The 22,607-nt window shown below is 40.8% G+C and overlaps 1 protein-coding gene and 1 pseudogene across 4 annotated transcripts in view; one reads left to right on the forward strand and one right to left on the reverse strand.

Moving 5' to 3' along the window:
- Positions 1–22,607, reverse strand: part of LOC308354676 (immunoglobulin lambda-1 light chain-like) — a gene marked incomplete at its 5' end in the record, with an annotated part of 1,188,495 nt that overhangs the window by 879,210 nt on the left and 286,678 nt on the right. The gene's annotated exons all lie outside the window — the stretch shown is intronic.
- LOC308353931 (zinc finger protein 280A-like) lies at positions 19,009–21,719 on the forward strand (annotated as a pseudogene). Its single transcript has 3 exons — positions 19,009–19,246; positions 20,485–21,377; positions 21,651–21,719. The product of its transcript is annotated as a zinc finger protein 280A-like (transcript).

A 22,607-nucleotide genomic window follows, 5' to 3' on the forward strand; every position in this document is an offset into this window, starting at 1 on the left:
AAATTTTAGTTGTGGTCAGGATGGATTAAGATTAAAATGAATAAATTTTAAAGACATGAATACAAGATCATAAGTTGGCTTTCTCTCTATTCAAAAAGACAAAGTATTTCCCAATTGTTGGTCTGCTCTTTATTTTTAAAAAAAAAAGCGAATTGATTAAAAAAATGTGAATAGTTATTTTCTTTCCGCCTGCATAGAAAAATCCAGTTTCTATGTTTTGCCTTTATCAGGTCTTTACCAACCTTGATCCTATTTAGGCATTTGCTTTAGAAACCTTCTAAGGTTTTAACAAACTTCCCCAAGACTTAAATCATAAATAAAATCTTGTTGACTAATTAAGCTTGCTTGTTTGATATGTAACGTTCTGGTTCTGGCTATTGAAATGTTATGTATCACAAGATAACTGAGTTTTCTTGTCAATCATGTCATAGTGAACTCTCCTATCAGATCATTAACCATGTCTGTTCTGAGTTTTTGTCATTTATAATTGTTCTAATCCTCTGGAGATGGGGTCATCTATCAGGTTGCTTGGGTTGGGGATATAATATCAAATAGCAAAAATAGTAGTGACAGCTATCAAGGAAACAGACTCTGGAAGAAAAACCCAAAAAGAAAAGGGACCCCCGATAAACACCAAAAGGCCTAAACTTAAAAAAAAAAAAAAAATGGAATGACAGGACCGGAGCTCCTTTTCACTGAGTCCCTGGGAGCCCAAGGTCACTATGCAGATAGGGGACAAGCCTGTTAATTTTCTGGTTGACACAGGTGCAGTACACTCAGTTCGGACCGAGCCACTGAGACCTTTGGACGCATGAAGAACTTCTATTCAAGGAGCTACAGAACAATCTAATCTTGGGGCAAGAACCTTATCAACAGTGCCCCACTCAGTTGACACCTTGTTCCAAAATACGCCTGAGCGCTAGATGTCAAACACATGGGTTACTCAGTTTCAGGCCCTTCTGCTAGACCAGCTTCACATTAAGTTTCAAAAGACTCTAGCTATAAACCCTGCAAGCTTACTTCCAGATGATGACCCTGAAGAACCCATCCATGACTGTCTGGAGATAATCGACATGGCCCAATCTGCACAACCAGACCTGAAGGATACACCATTGCCTACTTCTGATGACGTATTGTTCACTGACGGCAGCAGTTATGTCCAATCAGTTATGCGGGTGTGATGGTGGTAACATTAGACAAAATTATTTGGACACAATCCCTAAATCAAGGAACTTCATCCCAGAAGGCTGAGCTCATTACCCTAAACCAGGCTGTTCAATATGCTGAAGGAAAAACTGTTACCATTTATACTGACAGCAGATATCCATTCGCTATAACTCATGTCCATAGAGCAATATACCAAGAAAGAGGGCTACTTACCTCCTCTGGAAAAGACATTAAAAAAAAAAAAATTCTAGCCTTGCTAGAGGCCATATGGCTACCACAAGCAGTTGCTATAGCTCATTGCAGAGGCCACCGAAAAGGAGATACAATCGAGGCCAAAGAAAACAGGCGAGCCAACCAGGTAGCCAGGAAAGTTGCACAAAGACCAGTGGGGCTTCTACAGATCCTATTGCCTATTCCTGAACCCAAATTACCTGCCTACACAAAAATAGAAAACAGTGTGGCTGTGCAGGAGGAAGTCACCCAAAATACAAATGGGTTGGTGGACCTTACCAGAGCAGGCTACTGGTCCCTGAGGCACCAGGTCAAACCTTAATTAATCAGGTGCACCAGTCAACCCATTTAGGTCAAACAAAACTTAATGAACTTTGAAAGGATAGGTACTACATCCCTAACTTAAGTAACTTCGTGGATGACCTTATCTCTAGATGTTCCATTTGTGCACAAGTTAACACGAAACAAGGATAAAGAGCCCTCTAGGAATTAGGTTAAGAGGAATTTCCCCAGGGGAATATTAGGAAATAAATTTCATGGAAGTCAAACCCCTGGTAACAGGATACAAATATCTTCTAGTTTTTATGGACACTTTTTCTGGGTGGGCAGAAACACACCCCATGAGAAGAGAAACCGCTGCAATAGCGGTTAAAAAGTTACTCCAAAATATCATCCCTAGATATGGGCTGCCCCTAACTATTGGTCGGGATCACAGCCCTGCCTTTACAGCCAAAATATCCCAAGACCTTGTCAAGGCTCTAAATATCAATTAGAAAGTACATTGCGCATACCGCCCCCAAAGTTCGGGGCCAGTAGAACGAATGAATAGGACTCTAAAAGCAACCCTTACTAAACTTATTCTAGAAACCAGTGAAAACTGTACCACCCTGCTCCCCCTCGCCCTCCTCAGGGTGAGATGCGCTCCCTATCGAGGAGGGTTCACCCCTTATGAAATAATGTTTGCTAGACGCCCTCCCATCCTTCTTTTTTTAATGTCTTTATTTCTTCTCCATGAAGAAATAAAAGCTGAAATTCATAATCATTCCTTTTTTTTTCTTAAAGATTTTGTCTATTTATTTGATAGAGAGAGAGAGAGATCACAAGCAGGCAGAAAGGCAGGCAGAGAGAGAGGAGGAAGCAGGCTCCCTGCCAAGCAGAGAGCCCGATGCAGGGTTTGATCCCAGGACCCTGGGATCGTGACCTGAGCCTAAGGCAGAGGCTTTAACCCACTGAGCCACCGAGGCGCCCCCATAATCATTCTTGAACCAAGTTCTTACAGGCTGTACAGCTCACCCAGCAGGCAGTACATAAGTAAGTACAGGACGCATTGCCAGTACCATCAACAGATTCAGTACACACTTGCCAGCCCAGAGACTCAGTTTGGCTAAAAAAGTTCCCTGCCCAGAGCCTGACCCCCACGTGGACAGGACCTTACACAGTCGTCTTAACCATGCCTACTGCTGTCAAAGTCAACAACATTCCCACCTGACTACATCACACATGCATCAGAAAGGAAAAAAAAAAAACAAAAAAAAAACAATGTGGAAGTTCCAGGATACTCTGGATCCTCTAAAGATAAGACTTCCCTGTCAACCTTAATCCTAATCCTTACCGCATGTTGTTCATGTACATCTGTAAACCCCACTGACCTAATCCTCCTGTTATGGGAATTTAGGAATGGAATTATGGGAGAATACTTACAAATATTACTAAATCTACCTGGGGACAGACTGAACTAAAATTAGGTTTATGCTCTCTGTTTTAAGATATCATTACTGTAACTGGGGAAACAAGAACTTCCCAAAGGGGAGGAAGAATACGGGTAAAAAATTGGGGATGTGGGACAAAAAGAGCAAAACAAGGATTACAAAAATTAAGTATCTGTATTTGTCAGGGTTCAGGACAAATTAGTTGGCAATGTTTAAACTCAGGAAAATTCTTTTGTCCCCATTGGGGATGTGAAACTCTAACAACTATTGACAATTACTACAGAAATGGGGACAGCCACCTAAAATTTCAAAGGGACCCCAACCCCTCTATTTGTGTAATAGGAAAATGTAACCCAGTGACCTTCACAGCCAGAGAAATGTACTCAACTTCCGACTCATGAGAAATGGGTAGGACTTGGGGGATAAGACTTTATGTATCTGGGAGGGACCTGGGAACCCTGTTCACCATTCAAAAGAAAACCCCACCCCTACCAGAAAGACCACTGGGTCCTCTTGCTGTTCTAGCTTTACCAATACCAGTAGGCAAAGGTCCCCCCAAACCGACCACTGCCCCTACAAACATTACCCCTAGATCAAAAGATCAGCTACTGCCCCCTCGGCAAAATCCCCAACCAGAGCCGCATCTTCTAAACATAATCAGTGCTGTCCATTGACTTATAAATGCTTCTCAGCCAAACTTAGGAACCAATTGCTGGCTATGCTTTAACTCCAAACCCCCATATTATATAGGAGTAGGTGTTTCTGGAACTGTCCCATCTACTAACAACCCCAATAACTGTAACTGGGAATGACCCAAGTTAACTTTTTTCAAGCCCTGAATCAGACTTGGCTAGCCTGCCCTAATGGACTCACAAAATGTGCTGCTGGGGCTCAATTCATGTACTTTGTATCCCAGTCTACATTTTACCTCAAATATTTGTATACGATGGAGACGGTGGGTGAACCTTAATCAATTCCCTGTCATCCTCAAACTGCTGGAAACGGTACCATTCTAGTGCCCAATTGCAGGATCTACCAAAGTTGGGGATTCAACCTTAATAAAAGGAGAAATCAATATAGGGGAACTCTCAACCCAAATAGATGTTGACCTAGGGCACCTAGGTCACACTCATTGAGAGCCAGATGAGAACACACTCATTGAGAGCCAGATGGATTCATTAGCAGATGGTCCTACAGAACAGGCAGGGGCTAGATTTCCTTTTCCTCCAACAAGGTGAACTTTATGTAGCACTAGGAGAAAATTGCTGTTTTTATGCTAATAATTCTGGGGTAATTGAAGGAAATCTATCTCTAGTCAGAAAAAAAATATTGAACCTGGAAAATAGATAAAGGAACAACAAAATGGTTGGTTCGAAAACGTGTTAAGCTGGTCTCCATGGGTAACCACTCTTGTTTCAGCCACAGTAGGGCCTGTCGTTCTCTTACTCATGGCCATTACAATAGGACACTGTATCATAAATTGGATTATAAGCCTGGTCAAAAGACAAAACTGTTAATGATAAAACAAACATATGACCTGTTACAAAATGAAGGAGAATCAGTGATTTGATTCATTGTCTTCAAACCAGTGGGGAATGAGACACCTAGGAAATGGATTTAGTATAAGCCCCACCATTTTTATAATAAATGGGCATTTCATAACACAGTCATGTTACTATACCCGTGTTATTGCAACCTTAACAAAAATACTGCAGAATACTCCAGACATAACAATTTCAGGAAATGTACCCCTACCATAAATATCTGCTTAATCCAGCATTTTTGCTTTTGCACTGCGCTTGGTGATTTTTAGAAACTAACAACAGGATGTGGTTTATGCCTTTTTAAGTCTATCCCTGAGCTCATTAGGGGCTGCGATATTTTGGTGTGCATGAGCCCCCTCACAGCCGCCGGCTTTTTAATAGACTCCTTAATTTGGCCTACTGAATGTGGTGTCCATCTGTATAACTCACTTCTCTAGTATAATACACCATTATTACAATACCATTGACTATATTCCCTGTGTTATACCTTTCATCTCTGGGACTTATTCCTTCCATAACTAGAGTCCTGTACTTCCCACTCCCCTTTCCCTATTTTCCCTATTCCCTCATCCCCCAAATAACTGACAGTTTTATTTCAAGGTTAACAATATCCTATCTTGCTTTGATGAGATGGATCCTTATTTTCTTCACTTTACTCCTAGGTGAAGAAGCATAAGCTCCACTTGCTTCTTCCTTCCTCCTAGCTCAGTCTGGCAAACACTTTAGCTGAGGGACAGAGAAATGCTTCTGCACAATCCTTTAAAAAGATGAAAATGGAAGAGGACTGAGATGAAATCTGAAACCTTCAAGCTCACTGAGCAAGGAGCCCATGCTCCACAGTAGGAAACACAACCTGCACAGCAGGGCCCAGGAGATTAAAAGAGAGTCTGAGATACTATCTCCCCTATTCCAGAACTTTTAACGTAGAGTAAGAGCTACCACTTACTGAGCATAACCTCATTTAATTCTAAGATCATTACTCTTGAGTATCTATGAGGTTGTGATTTATAATAAGAAATATAAATCCTTGCTCCTCTTTCTGACACTGAGCTCTGGAAACCTTTGGTATTACCCAAGTGGTGAAAGCAATAAAGGTGTCTTTTGTTATGTTAATTGTATGACTTGGAAAGCACCTGAGGATGGGGGCTGTTTGTTTGCTTGTGAAGACAACCCTGTGGTTAGAAGGGTGAGATTTTTCAATCTCACCCCTGACCTCTGGGGAGGGAAGGGCTGTATCCAGATTGAGTTCAATCACCAATAGCCAATGATTTAATCAGTTATACTTCTGTATTGAAGCCTCTGTAAAAAACCAAAATGATGGAACTCTGAGTGCTTCCAGGTTGGTGAACATGTGGAGATTTGGGGACTGGTGTACTCCTTCAGGGCTTGGAAGGTCCATGTCCTTCCTCCATGCCTCACCTTATACATTTCTTCCATCTGGCTGTTCCGAAGTTATATCCTTTTATAATAAACCTGCAATTTAGTGTGTAAACCGGCTTCCTGAGTTCTCTGGACCTCTAGCAAATGAATCAAAACCAAGGAGGGTTCCCAAAACCAAGGCTTGTGGGAACCCTTTATTTATAGCCAGTCAGTCAGAAACACAGGTGACAACCTGAACTTGAGACTGGCATCTGAAGCGGCAGTCTTGGGAGGCCAGGCCCTTCACCTGTGAGACCTGATTCTACCTCCAGGAAGGTAGCATCAGAATTGAGTTGAATTGCAGGACGCCCTGGTTTCACAGAAATGTTATCGGGAGGAAAAAACAAACAAAACAAAACAAAACAAATCTATGCACTGTAATTGATGTTCAGAATCCGGGTATTATTTCTACCTCTGATGAAGAAGGAGACTCCAGGTACAAGTATATGGAGGCTCCATCAGGTTTTGCTATTTAGGTTCAATATGCCCCCTCTAGTGATCATATATTATGTGCTCTCTCAGATAGGAAGTCAATGAGCATAGTATCTCTCTGAAGCTCAAACACTGAGTGTTCAGCTTGGATGGCTGTGATCTCCACCGGAAGGTAAGTTTCCAGTTCACTCTTCAGCTGCATTCAGCACTAGAAAGTATTTTTTCCTTATTCAATGCTGCATGGAGACTAGGTAGGTATAGAATATACTTCATAATTCATCATTGATTTCATTCTCTAAGGATGAGGGAAATCAAGTATTAGAAGCAGCTGAACTCTGTTAACCAAGCTAGTTGCCCGACACTTCAGGCTTCTTAGGAGAACTTGGTTTTTCATGATAAAATGATTAGTCACTTCAGCGAAAAATTAGGTCAGTCTATAATATAAATGACATTGTTGAGTTTTTTAATATTCTATATAGAATATGTAATGGGCTGAATTGTGTCCCCTCAAAATTTGTATGTTGGAGTCCCAATCCCTAGTCCCTACAAATGCAACTTTATATAGAGGAAATTAAAGTAAAATGATGTCATATGATCCATATAGATCTTTATGAGAGGAAGAGATGAGGGGACAGATCCCCCTCAGAGGAAAGACCACAAGAGGACACAGCAAGAAGGCAGCCATGTGTAAGCCAAGGACAGGGGTCTCAGTAGAAACCGAATCTGCTGGCACCTTGATCTTGGACTTCTCACCTCCAGGACCATGCAAAAATAATTTTCTATTGTTTAACTGATCCAGTCTGTGATATTTTCTTTTTTTTTTAAGATTTTATTTATTTGTTCATGAGAGACAGTGAGAGAGAGGCAGGGAGAAGCAGGTTCCCCACTGAGCAGGGAGCCTGATGCAGTACTTTATCCCAGGACCCCAGGATCATGACCTGACCTGAAGGCAGATGCTTAACCATCTGAGCCACCCAGGTGCCCCGGTCTGTGATATTTTCTCATAGCAGCCCTGGCAAAGTAATACATGATGTTTGCCAAAATGATTCCAGTCATTTCAAAAACTCTTCTTGGCACTTTCCCCCTTGACCACCAGCTTAATTCAGCAGGGGCAAGAAACAGTTCAAAGGATAGAATGTGTTTTCTATAACAAGGCCCTGATGTGGTGGTGAATAATAATAGCAGGGATGTGGTAGTGAAAATAATAATTGACAGCCAAACATGACAAGCACAGTTGTATTAGTTATCTATTGCTATAAAACTAAGTATCCCAGAATTTAGTAGCTTAAAACCACCATAAATATTTCTCATTTCACAATTGCTGTGGCTTAGCTTGGTGTTTCTGTCTTAGAGTGTCTCATGAGGGTATACTCAAAATATTGGCTTATTCATGTGAAGACTTGATAGGGCTGGAGAATCTTCTTCCAAGATGGCATTTTCCCTTGGCTGTTGGCAGGAGGCTTCAGTTCCTCACCCTGAGACCTCTCCAAAGGGCCTCTCATGTCCTCATGATATGATAGCTGGCTGGCTTCCACCAGAGCAGGTGATTCAAGAAAGCAAGGCACGGTGTCTCTTATTACCTAGTCTTGGAAATCATACACCATCACTCCACGATATTCTGCTGGTGCCCTGGTCATAGTGAGACGTCACTCTACAAGGGTATAGATATCAGAGGGCAGGGATCCTTGGGGGCCATCTTGAAAGTTGGCTCTCACAATAGCACAAAAGCTTCTACTGAGGTCATAAATGTTTATCTAAACTTATTGTGATAATCATTTCTCAAAACGGACATGTATCAAATCATTACTTTTTTTTAAGATTTTGTTTATTTATTTGACACAGAGAGAGAGATCACAAGTAGGCAGAGCAGCAGGCAGAGAGAGAGGGGGAAGCAGGCTCCCTACTGAGCAGAGAGCCCAATGCGGGGCTCGATCCCAGGACCCTGGGATCATGACCTGAGCCGAAGGCAGAGGCTTTAACCCACTGAGCCACCCAGGCATCCCTCAAATCATTACTTTGTGCACCTGAAATGTACACAATGCTGTATGTAATTTATGTCTCAATGAAACTGGAAAAAAAATTAAAATTACAAAAAAAGAAAATCACAAAAACCCCAAACCTTTTGCATTCATTATTTCTTCTCATGGCCACAACAATCCAGGGGCAGTTACATTTACCTCTGTGCCCCAAACCTTGGCATCACATCTGGCAGATCATAGGCACTGAGAGTGTGTTAAAAAAAAAAGATGTACCAGAGGAATTAAGAGTTTAGGATCTAGTCTCACTGCCTAGCTTTAAATCTTGGAAGCTATTTATTGTGCGATCTTGATCATTTCCATTTTAAAAAGCCTCTATCTAAGTATGATAATAATAGTCACTTTCTTGGGATTTGGATTAAATGAAATAAAACACATAGAGCTCCAATAATAGCACACAGCTCAGAGTCAGTGCTAAATACACATTAATTGCTATTATTGATACTATTACCCCCAACAATGTCTCCTGCTCCTGATGAGGTTTTTAGTAACTCAGTCATTCTGGAGGGTAGTGGGACCTTAAGGCACTATGAGCCACCTCTGGGAAAGCCTTGGAATAGAAACTGTTCTAATAGAATATACAACCAGCAATTACAGATATGTCCAAACAGCATCCTCTGATACTTATACATAGATTGTTTTGACTTTTGAGTTTGGAACAGCCAAGATTTTGTGTTAATGAAGGATCTTGTGCCTCCTTTTGTAATATTTCCCCACAAATTCCTCAGAAGAGAAGGTGTATTCCTGTTTGCCCCTGAATATTTGATAATGAATGAAAATAATCATTAACCTCCCTGGTGGATTTCTCCCCATCCAAGTTGAAATCATTCAGTAAAATTATGTTAATAAGACACAATTTTTGTAGAGGGTATGCAAATTTATTTGCATAAAACATCAGGGGAAGAGGGGAAGCATGCTTCTAAATGCAGAGAAAATGCTTTGAAGGACCCAGGAAAAGTTCTAAACAAGTTTTTTTTTTTTTGGAAATGGAGGCAGGTAATTGTGGTCTTGGGCAGGAGGGAAACTTTAAATTGATAATCTTTTGTGTTATTTCATTTTATTTTTAACTGTATGTAAGTATGACTTGAAAAGTGATTCTTAAGGCGCAATGCATTATCCCTAGAGACATTGTTATAAAGATGCTTTTATGCCACTAATATGTCCCCCACATACATTTTGTTTTGTTTTATTTTGTTTTGTTTTTAAATTAATAAAAACATGTGTACAAGATAAAGTATTTATTCAAAGGTTGACTGAAATCCACTCCCAATCACCAAAGAATGAGTAACATCCAGTTTCAGAATTTCAGTGTTTGATTTAACTTGGAGGTTTTTTTCCTTGGCATGATTCATCTGTAAGTTAGAGTTTTTGAATTAACCTAGCTAATAAAGACAGAATTTCCCTAAAGACTGCTTCTTTGCCAGCCTTGTAGTGCTAAGACTTTTAACTAATTCAACTTGCTCATCAGAGCATTTGCTGGGACCAGTTCTCAGGTTCTCTTCCTTGGAGGTACCCATTAGAGTTGGGACCTTCCTCTATCTCTCCCTTTCTTGCAACTGAAGAAGCTAGGGCTAACAGGGGCCACTGTAATTTATCATCAGGGAATGCTCTGGTAATTATCTCCCTACTGTTTTGTAAGTAGGTGATATAAGTCATCATTTATCAAATTTTTTGGTGTGTCTCTTTCTGTGCATTTTGATCCCCCTTGTGCTCTACCCTTGCATTTAACCTGGGGAACCATCCTTCTGTGATTTCTTACTCTAGGGGCAAGAGCAAACAGAACTGAGAACAAAAGCAGCAGGAAGCCAAAGGCACTGCCATTGATTACATAAGCCAAGTCTCTTGAGATAAAGTTTTCCCAGGGAGAGAGGAAGAGGAAAAAGTTTATAAGAATGTTGGGAGAGCCATGACCTCCCCTGGAGATGGAGAAAGGCAACAAAAGCTGACCACCCTGTTTTGTGCCCTCTAACAGTGGTACCTCCTTGGACCATGTCCTAGGGACCACTTTCCACATAGCTTTTATCTACATGTAAGGAAGCCCCACAGTCCTGTGGATCTCCCCTCCTGGGTACAAAGTTCATAGACTGTCTGAGACACGCAGCCCTCCCTGCTGGTGGGTAATCAAATAACCATATATCACCCTCACTATCATGACCTTGGGTCCTGGAGACAACGTTAAGGTCAAAGAGCTGCCTCCTTTGATCATGAGCAGGACTCTTTTGGCCATGGGACTACCTATGGATGGAAAGGTGGGAGTAGGCAATTTCCTGAGCCCCGCATGCTGCCCAGAAGTATCCTGATGTTGACTGGTGACAGGCTTTGATGAAATCAAAACCAGACACTCTTTTCACTGACTCCAGGGAATCCACGTGCCCAGGGCTCATTTCGTGGAGGCTCCTGGAGGTGGAGAGAACTAAGGAATAGCATATTTCTTCTTTCTGGGCCTCTCCCTACTCACATTCCTTTATTGGCTACAGGCCCAAATTCCTTCTGATAAGTTGGTCTTCTGTCAACCCAGTCCATAGAAGGCATCCCGTCTTTCTTCATGGGAACCACTTTGGATAAATAGTCACTTCCCTCAGTGGACTCTCCTAGTGTACACAGAGCAGATTGAACCTAAGTTCTCTGCTTATTCATAACTCAACATTTTAAGTTCCTTCTGTATGTCAGGTGTTTAGATTTCAGACCATTCTGCTATATGGCTTATAGTTTGTTTTTCTTCCTCTTCTTAGCTACAACAGATGGCTAGAACACAGGTATTTCCCCTCACATTTTAGAATAAGATCGAAAGAATCAACCAGGGCATTGGTACTTTTTAAAAGCTCCTTAGTCCTTCCTGTTCAATATTTGGTCTGTGGTCAAGAGGCGTGGGCATCATCTTGGAGCTTGTTAGAAAATCACACTCTCAGCCTCCACCCAGAACTACTGAATGAGAATCTACACTTTCACAAGACCTGTAGATGATTCCTTAGAGTCATTGACACTTAAGAAGCACAGCACATTTTATTCAAAAGTGCTTCTCAAATTGAGAGGTTTGGATCCAGATCTCTAGGCTTTGCTTACATATCCCAGCCTTCCTGAACATTGGATATCCGGAAGCCCCTGAAAAGGAGATGAAGGTCCTTCCTGTAGACTCTGAGTGGGAGAGGAGAACCTCCCAGCTCAAGCTCCAGCTTCAAATTGTCTACTGGGTCCCCCAACAATATGTTTGTCCTGAAATAGGTGCTCAGTGTATCAGATCAATGAAGGAAAAAGGAATTCTTGACCCTCGACACACCCTTGGGCTTCCCTTTAAGGAATGGGTGTATGAATATTTTAATCATGCTGGAGAGATCAAGGCTGCGCAAAGTATTCTCCCTTAAGAATCAAGAGACAAACATTGAACATGCAGATTCCCAGATTGCTCCCCTGGCCATCTGAGTGTCCCTGGTATGAGATGTGGCCTGGGAATCTGTCTGTTGACAGTGCGTCAGTTGACTCTGAGGTTTGAGAAATCTTTTAGAAGCATGGAACTAACCTATAACTAGTCAATTTTTTTCCCCTAAACTATTTTTACAAATCTATATTCATCACCAAACATATTTAAGTAGACATCTAGATTTTTTCATCCTAAGCTTAAACCCTGTAAAGGATGTAATTTCTGGCCCAAAGTAAAAATGGACACTTTAAGTAAATAAAACTGTTAATATCACTCTTTTAAGTGTATCCAAAAGAATGTAAATAACATTAGGTTCTGATATTCACCATCACCCATTTAAAAAATGTGAGCATGAGCTCTTAGTAAGGGACAGAATATTCACACTGTTTTTTTCCTCATTTAATCTTCCCTTATAGTTCACTTCCCTCATAGGATTTTATAGAACATGATCTATTTTATGCTTGAGAAAACTTTATTGTTCACCTTCTCTGTGTGTTCTCCTATTTCTCATATTTATAAATTGATATCAAAATTTAAAAAATAATTTCCTGGAAGCATAAGGTCCCGATTTTTTTTGATTTATCATTATAATGATCAATAATACAGAACTGATAAAGCATGTAAATATATTATAAGTTTTTACAGGTAATTTTTAGACATAATAAAATCTTACTGGAAAAAATAGCTCATTTCTACTGTTAAAAGAAAAGAAAAATCTCAAAATAATTTAGGTACAAGCACTTTCATTTTATTATTGTCTTGCTGCAAAGGGAAAGGTTTCAAGCAAGCAAATCAAAGATTCATTCTTGTTAGGAACATTTTGTAGGAAAATAGAATAGTTAGTCATCACCATCATTAACACCAAATCTAATTTTATTTATTTATTTGAGAGAGAATGAGTGAGAGAGAGCATGAGAGAGAAGGTCAGAGGGAGAAGCAGACTCCCCAAAATGCTGGGAGCCCGATGCGGGACTCGATCCTGGAAGTCCGGGATCATGACCTGAGCCGAAGGCAGTCGCTCAACCAACTGAGCCACCCAGGTGCCCATTAACACCAAATCTAAAAGGAAAAGATTAAATGTCAATAACTTCACTGGCAGTCATCTCAGGGAAAGGATGACTAATTTTCAAAAATACATTTGGTCCTATTAAAGTTTACCAGACAACTGTCTTAGCTCTTGGTCAGGAATGCTGACTCCTTGTTATAAAGACGTTGCCAAGGACATCATGCAGAGAAGGAGTGGGAAGTTTCTTTCAGTCTGGACCAGGATATCTCAACCCAGGCACTACTGACATTTTGAGCTGGATAACTTGTTGTGGTGGTGGGGGGTGATTTTCAGCAGGGAGGGAATTCTGAGTATTATAGGATGTTTTAACAATATCCTTGATCTTTACCCACTAGATGCTAATAATGATAATCAAAATACCAGGACAGTCAAAAAACATTGCCAGGAACACCTGGGTGGCCAAGTTGGCCAAGCATCCGACTCTTGATTTCAGCTCAGGTCATGATCTCAGGGTCATGAGATAAAGCCCTGAGTTTGGCTCTGTGCTCAGTGGAGAGTCTGCTTGAGATTCTCTCTCCCCTTTCCCTCTGTCCCTCCCCCCACTTGCATGCTCTCTTTCTCTAAATAAATACATAAAATCTTAAAAACAAAACAAAACATGTCCAGATATTATCAAGTGCCCCTTAAGGAGCAAAATTACCCCTGCTGAGAATTACCACACTAGAATGAGACAGGCTTCAACATGGATTCTATTTTTAGTTTTTCAGGATGGAAATGTTGAAAAAATATGTAATAAATAATTCCATGAGAATAGAAGGAAGGGGTTTTCTTATAGCAGCTTCACTTACTCCTTTGAATGTCTTCTGAGTTATATGCCCCAAAACAAAAGGATTATTATGCAGTTATTCTGTTCTGGCCTTCTGTTCTTACCTCTGTTTTAAATTGTCACATTGATTGTTGCCCAAGGAAGATTTTTTTTAAAGATCATTTATTTATTTATTTGATAAAGAATGAGAGAGAGAATGACAGGGGAGAAGGTCAGAGGGAGAAGCAGACTCCTCATGGAGCTGGGAGCCTTGTGGGGACTTGTGTGGGACTTGATCCCGGGATTCCAGGATCATGACCTGAGCTGAAGGCAGTCGCTTAACCAACTGAGCCACCCAGGCGCCCCTGCCCAAGGAAGATTTGACACTTCGGGCTATGCATGTTAAATTGAACCTGAAAAAGTGAAGGGAAAACCTTTCTCCTGTTAGGTGGAAGTGGGAAGAGGAACTCCCAAAGCCACTGGTGTTTTCTCAGGTGGAGGGCACATGGTCATTGAGGACTTGTAAAGGAACTCCCTTAACTTTTAATCTAATTGGTCAGCAGCTAGTTTGGGCAAGTGTGTTTCTAAGAGTTCCCTGGGCAATTCTAATGTGTGGCAGGATGAAAACCATAGGCTTAAACCTCATAGATTAAATGGCTTACAAAAGTGATGAACTAAAATATCACTTTTAGGGAGATGGGAGGTAGGATTTGGGCTGACTCAGCGATTCAGAGAGTGAGCTACTGTTAAAATCACCAGAAGGATCTCTGTGGAGAGTTTTGAACCCTATTATTCCATGTCATCCCACCATACATGGTACCACTGACTATGTTATTAACTAGTGAATTATAAAATTAAAATCTCTTGCAGCACCAAGCTGATTCAGTCGGTGAAACAACTAACCGTTGATCTTGGGCTTGTAGGTTTGAGCCACACATTGGCTATCGAAATGACTTACAAATAAAATCTTTTTAAAAAATTAAAAAAATTAAATTAAATTAACATATTTTTAGATTATATATTTATTTATTTGGAAAAAGAGAAAGCAAGAGACTGAGCGCGAGAGGAGGGGGAGGAAGAAGCAGACTCCCCTCTGAGCATGGAGTCAGGGCTTGATCCCTGGACCCTGGGATCATGACCTTGCCCAAAGGCAGATGTTTAACCAACTGAGACACCCAGGTATCTAAATTAACACATCTTTAAATTTGAAGTGCTTAACTGATCATTCATAGGCCAAATAACCACACACATGTGCTTTATTTGGCATGATCACATTTTACAACTTTAAACATTACTTTCGAGCATTTTAGAAATAAGGAGACCACATAAAATTTTTAAATTTCAGTGCTGTGCTTGGAAAACAGATTGGTAACCACCAGCATTGCCACCAGGCAGAAATCATCTAAAACTGAGTACCAGCTAATTCTTTAGAATGGCTAAATCTATTTCTAAATCCATCCATGTACATTTATTCAACAAAAATTCTTAAATGTCTACTGTGGCCCAGGTCTTTGATATAGGTCAGTGAATGAAACAGACAAAAGTCACACTCTTCACGGGACTCGAATTCTAGCAAGGGCGGTAGGCAATAAGCACAACAAATTAGTAATCACATGGTCTATTAGAAGGGAATTCGAGCCATGGAAAGATGCACAGGGCATCTTTAGCAGGGCAATGGAGCAGGGGATTGTAGGGGGAGGGAAAGAGGGCATTTTAAATAGGGTGGTTGAGGTGGACTCCACTTAGAAGCAGTTCTGCCACAAAGATTTGGTTATGGGACAAGAACCAAGAGGATGCCTGCATGAAAAATATCCCAGAAATAAGGAACAAGTGCAAAGGTCCTAATGTAAGAAGGGCAGTGTGGCTGGAACAGAGTGGGACCGGATAAAGTACTAGGAACTTATGGGGTCCAGGAAGACTTTCTCACTATTGGAACTTTCTACTGTGGAAACCCATCATTTATTTAACCCTGCTTTCTTATTGGAAACTCCCAGAGCTACTTCAAAGGCCCAAAAGGCAGTTCTTCCATAACTCCCAGGCAATATTAAGGACCATCTGTTACAATACCACTTTGAGTTTCATTTGTCACATTTACACAGAATGGCATTTTATTTGTTTATCTACGTTTGAATTTATCCCGCTTTATTGACATATAATATTGTATAACTTTAAGGTGTACAACATGTTGGTTTGGTAAGAAAGAAATTTTTAAAGTCTTATCAGGTTGTGGTACTTTAGAACATTTTAATTAGCAAACTGGATTTCTGTTCTAATTCTGTGACTTGGATGCATAGAAGTCACGCACGCGGCACTCGGACTGGAGTGACTGGCTGTCAGGCGAGCTTGAAGCCCTCCTTTCCCCCAGAGAAATCCATAGACAAAGAGGGCTCAATTTAGAAGATGCTAAGGGAAGGGGGAGTGAAGAGGGTGAGAGGTGACCAGAGTGAACCTTTGCATATGAATCAGCATATAACCTTTGATCCTTGGAAGCGGACTCAGAAAGCAGTGGGCTCATGTCCATGAAATGGGGATTAAAGTGGGGAAACCTGGGCATCCACTGGGAGCTGATTCTTCCAGTTCAGACCACCTGGGCAATTGGGGAGTGAGACCAGCTCCTCTCAATGTCTGTGGGGACAGAGAGAAGACAGGTTTTTGTTCTCCATAGTTGCAGTGATCTGTGAGAACGTTCTAGCACCTGGAAGAAGACATGTGCCCTTTTAGGTTCCTTTAGCTTGAGCTCTGTTGAAATAGCTGTGTGGACCCCTTCCCTCGCCCCTGTTGACCCCTGATAGCTCAAGACCCAGCTAAATTGGAGATAAGGTGGTGGAGGACAGAGAGAGGAGGGGGCACTCTCACCACCACCCCAACCTGGCAGGCAGTCCCTGGACCTGGCCCTGAAGCCCTACCCACATTCTCTCCTTGTTGGGAATGATTTGCATGGAAGATTTGGCAATCACTCTGGTCAACAGCCAAAAATTCAAATAGGTTGTTCAGAAACCTGACTGGAGCTGCCTTTGGATATTATACACTGGATTTTAATGGTCTTATAAAAGGGGTGGGATCTCCTGATCAGACCTCACTCAGAAAGGCCTTTGGAGAACAAGCTGAGCGCTCCACTGGAGCAGGACTTGGTGTAGCTGAAAGCGAGAGAAATTTCTCAATATAGCAGAAACAACAATGCTTCAGCTTTTGCCTCCTTTGGGGCCCAGAGTGGGAAAACATGGAGGCCCACCAAATCATCTGGAACACTCCTGGGAGTGGTGAACTAATGAGTTTGGTATCTTTCATTTTGCTTCTCTTAAACCTTGGTGGACAAACATTTTCTGTAAAATGGTAAATATTTTAGCCATCAGGAGACATGCAGCCTCTGTTGTAGGGCTGCACTCTGACATAGTAATGCAAAGCAGCCACCAACAGAAGCCTTAAATCAGTGATCACTGATGTGTCCCAATAAAACTTTATTTGTGGACATTGAAATTTGAATGTAATAATTTTCACATGTCACAAAATATTCCTTTGGTTTTCTCAACACAAAATTTAAAAAAAAATGTAATGGTACATAATAAGTGTATTAGGTATATGATATACATGACATGATATATCATTTATATATATATAAAATATATATATACACTAAGTAACAAAACAAAACAAAAAACACTTAATATAAAAACATTTTTGCTCACTGGCTGTGCAAAAACAGGAGGTGGGCCAATCCCTGTCTTAAACCATTTGCAAAAATACAGTTAGCATCCTCCTAGTGAATTGCAAAATAAATTTAATGGGCCATAATCAGTTTATGGAAAAAAAGTTTGAATTTTTCATTCATTCTAAGATCCCATCAACTGTAAGACACAACATTATTTCTCCTATCTATCACCATACAATACAAAGAATATATGCTGTCAAACAAACTATTAAATGTTACTTATTTCACAAATGGGAAAATATAAACACTAACTGTTCCTTAGCATCAGTGAAATTTGAAACCTGCCATAGAAGGTTGTATATCCGTTGTAGGGAGGGTATTCTTTCACAGAACTTTTGTTTCAACCACACATACCCATGCCTACATACTGGCTAGAATGTTTCTCTCCCATGATACTGTTAAATCATTTGGATTTGGATTTCACTAAAGGCTTGGAGAGCCTGGACTTAGTGAGTTTGGGTCTGTTGTACACATAAATGATCATATTGATAACAGCTGCTAATTATTTGTGTAGCAAAGATTTAAGGATGACAGTATGCCAGGCGTTGCTCTAGGAACTTAGGATACAGCAGTAAAGGAAACACAAGTCCCTTTCGTCCCTCAGTTTACAGTCTAGTGGGTGGAGATAGAAAACAAAAGCAAGATGCATTTATATAGAGTTGACCCTTGACCAGCATGGAAGCGGTTAGAGGCACCAACTCCCTACGCAGTAGAAAAATCTGTGTAAACTTTTGACTCCTCCAAAATCTTTTAGCTTACCATTGATGGATGTCTTGCTGATGGTATAAACAGTCAACTCACACATATTTTGTATTTGCATGTATTGTATATTTTATGCTCATAATATAGTAAGCCAGACAAAAGAAAATGTTATTAAGAAAATCATAAAGAGGGGCACCTGTTTGAGTCAGTAGAGCATGCAACTCTTGAATTCAGGGTTGTGAGTTCTAGCCCTACATTGGGTGTGTAGATTACTTAAAAATAAAATCTTAAAAAAAAATTACATGAGAAAATACGTTTATAACACTGTGCTGTATTTATTGAAAAAATTTGCATTTAAGTGGACCTGTGCAGTTCAAACCCCTGTTGTTCAGGATCAACTGTATTGGGTGTTAGGCAGGTGATAAATAATATGTTAAGAAATAGTGTTAGGGTGAGTAGGGCATGTGAGTTGGGAGAGGTGGTGATTTTTGATATCATGGTCAGGGAAGCCTTGCTAAGAACCTGTGGACCTGAAGCAGCCCAGGAGACAGGATGGGGCTATCTGAGCATTCAAGGCAGGGGGAGCCACAAAATTCCCAAGGAAATACAGGGTGTGGTGCCTTCAAGACTAATGGAGTAGCTGCAGTGGAGGGAGGGAGAGGCAGGAAAAACAAGGACTGGTGGGTATGGGCCAAAGGCCTAAGGCTCTTTTTGACATTTCATGTTCATTGGACTTTCTTCTGAGTGAGTCGGGAAGTCATTGGAGTTCTATAAGCAGAAGACTTTCTGCCAGCTCTTTTACATATTTTAACAGGAGTACTGGGGACACTATGGGGAGATATGGCAAAAGAGGTATGCGGCTGGAAACTTCTGCAATGATCCAGGAACAGAACATGGTACCTTCAAACAGGATCCAGGAAGAGAATAAGATGCCTGTAGTCATGATCCAGGGAAAGAACATGGTGTCTTGGATCAGGGAGAGGGCAATAGGGGTAGAAGAGAGTGGTTGGGTCCTGGATATCTTTGGAAAACAGAGCAGGCAGTGTTTGCTAATTGATTGGCTGTGGGGTATGGGGGAAAGATTGGCAAAGGATGTCTCCAAAATTTGTTAACTGAGTGATTAGGAGTGTTTACTCAGAAAAGGAACACTGCAGGTGGAACAAGATTTTTTTTTTTTAACTTATTTTTTTTTTAGGGGACTGAAAAGATCTAAATTTTGGTAAGATTGGCAATAGAACTTAAATATCCAGAGGGTACACCTGGGAGTAGGACAAGGCTAGTGCAATGCCTAGGGTGCTAAAAATGCAGGAGGCGGGTGCTCTGAGATGCTGAACTTAGGTCTCTTTAACTCTTGCCATTAAATATTGTGCCATAATCCCTCACGTGCCTCAACCTAGTCATGGCCCTGCAAGAGGGCATGTTGAGCCTGCAATTGATGGAGACCTGGGAGGCTGGAGAGAGAACTCTAGGACTATCTTGTCACCTAACTAGTTGGAACTTGTTCCTCAGGTGTAAAATAAGGATGCTAATAGTTATCTCAGCATTTCAGGGAAATATTAAATAAAGCAATGATTTTGGTTTTTGAAATAAATACTCTTGGTTATATTGACCGAATTTTTTTTTTTTTTTCTTAATGAGAGAGAGAGAGAGCATGAGAGGAGAGAGGTCAGCTGGAGAAGCAGACTCCCTGCCGAGCAGGGAGCCCAATGTGAGACTCCATCCTGGGACTCCAGGATCATGACCTGAGCTGAAGGCAGACGCTTAACCAACTGAGCCACCCAGGTGCCCCAGACTGTATTTTATAAAAAGAAATCACTAGAAGTTGAAGGGACCTCTTCAAGCAAAAAGCAGTTGTCTTTCTTTGTCATGTGAGAAAAAACAAGTGCCAGGACCACCAGAAAAGAACATAGACTCCAACACAGGGACAGGGAAAATGAAGACGCTGAGCTGATATTAGTAGGAGTGGAACATGTAAACGAAGATGCAGAAATTCTCTTTATCATAGCAATTTCAAATTCAAAACCAGTCATTTCAAACATTTTGAACAGAAGACCCTGGAATGATATTCCAAAAGAAAGAAAGTCTACTGGAGTCAAGATACTGCTTGCGCATTGCAGCCTGCAGACCTCATGACCCATGGGTATTCATAGTGGCCACCCCAATCTGAATGGAGAGTAATAGTCTTATTATTTTTGAGCCCTCATCTAAACCTGATTATAAAATGAGCTCACCACAAGTCATGCCTCACTCCCTCAGATTTGCTCTCTCCCTGTCTCACTGTCTACTTGGAGCTGTACTTTCTGTAGGAGGCAAGAGTGGAAGCCCTCACAGTTTGAAGGAACTTCCTGCTTCCAGTTTAAACAGTGGAAATCCTAAAAGACCTCAACTCAGTGATGGAATCCCAGAAGGACATTCCTCAGCTGTGACCATTTCTCTCCCACAGTGAGTATGAGCACAACCTCAAAAGGTGTCCTATTCTCATTAAGTCATGCTCAGAATGCACATTATTTTCTTGGGCTTATGTAAATGATAGGACACATTTCAAGCTCAAGGATCTTATCACAAAAAAATTATTTGGGAAGGCTGGAAAAACCAGACTTTTTGAGTCTAGCAAAACCAGGCTGTTGATCGTAAGAAAGAAAATCCGATCATGTTACTTCATGACTTTTACTATGGGCAGCAAAAGGAGACCTGCAGCCAAAACAGAAGACTCACACAACTTTTAAACGGCTCAGCTGTTGGAAAGTTCTAAAGAATGTCAAGTTTATGAGCCATGTGTGGAGCCATTTGGAACTTGAGAAGCAGAAGGGTGACAGCTGGGAAATCCATGCCACCTGCCAGCACTGCCACCCATGATTTCCTACTCCCTTCAAGCTGCAATGTCACATTGAAAGTGTAACACACTATCCAGGAGCCCTCCACTGTCTGTAATGTTCGCAAATTGTCATTCAAAACAGACCAGGCTTTCTTACATCACATGAAGGACAATAGTAAGCCTGGCAAAATGCCCTATGTGTGCCAGGTTTGCAATTATAGATTGTCAGCCTTTGCTGATATGGAAACACATTCTAGAACATGCCATGAAAACACTAAGAATTTGCTTTGTCCTTTCGATCTCAACATTGTCAGAGCCCTCATACTTTACATGAATCATTGTCAGAGCACCAGAAAAAGAGTCTTTCAGTGTTCCAAATGCCGGGTACGGTTTTTGACCTCAAAGGAGAAAACATAGCATCAAACCAAAAAGCTTTGAGCTTTTAAAAAGCCAAAGCAATTGGAAGCGTTGTCTCCTGAAACAGAGGTTATGATTCAAACTTCAGTTCAACTAAGTTCAAGTGCAGCCTCCATTGTTGTGAATTTTACTCTAGCTATCATCTGTAAAATCTGGAAAGAGGATTGCCATGAACTCTAGGTATTCCAGATGTTACCACAGCTAGCATTATAGCTCAACTTCTGTTTTGCCCACCCCCAGGGATACCGAAAGGCAGAATTGAGGCTAGGCCATCTGTACATCATGGCTGTGGATGATAATAGTCAGTGAGAGTCAGGTTTTATGGTGACAATCCTTCAGGTCCCTACTGTCAAGAGGCAACTTAGAAAGCTTCCTTATGTTTCTTCCCAGCCAACCTCTTCCTGCAAAGTAACCACTATTCTGACCTCTACTTCCAAAGATTCTTTTTTTTTTCCTGTTTTTAACCTATAAGTAAATGGGATCACACAACAGATTTTTGTCTTTGTCTTTCTTTAAATAAGTGGAATGCGTGCATTCTTGCTGTATGCAGGCATAGGATGTTCTTTTTCTTTGCTGGGTAGAATCCCATTGAATGCATATGGTAGAGTTGCGTATGTCCATTTTACTCTTGATGGACTTTGAGGCTGATTCTTTTGTTCTTCAGAATAAAGCTGCCATGAGTTGGTGCGTGTCTTTTGGTAGACATATGTAGTCATTTCTCTAGAATATATATATATATATATATATATATATATATATATATAAATGAGAATTTCCAGAACTACATTGATTTAGCTTTTTAGTGCAGATTCTGCTAAACACCTTTTCAGAGTGATTGAAATAATTTTCATTTCCACCAACAATATTGAGAATTTCAGTGCTACAGATACAGTACTTGGTATTGTCAATTATTTCCATTAGTCCTTTTTTCTTGAAGTTGTAGTGTTATGACATTGTTGTTTTCATCTACATTTCCCTGATGAGTAATGATCTGGAGAATTTTTTTTTTTTTTTTTGGTCATATGATCATCGGCCAGTTGAATAACACCCTCTTTTATTAAGTGCCTATTCAAGTCTTGTCTTATTTATTTATTTATTTCTTATTTTAGAGTGAGAAAAAGAGAGCAGGAGTGGGAGGGGCAGAGAGAGAGAGAATCTCAAGAAAATTCTTCATCGAACATGAAGCCAGACTCCGGG

The sequence above is a fragment of the Martes martes genome, assembly GCF_963455335.1.
Source record: "Martes martes genome assembly, chromosome: 13".
Taxonomy (NCBI): Eukaryota; Metazoa; Chordata; class Mammalia; order Carnivora; family Mustelidae; genus Martes; species Martes martes.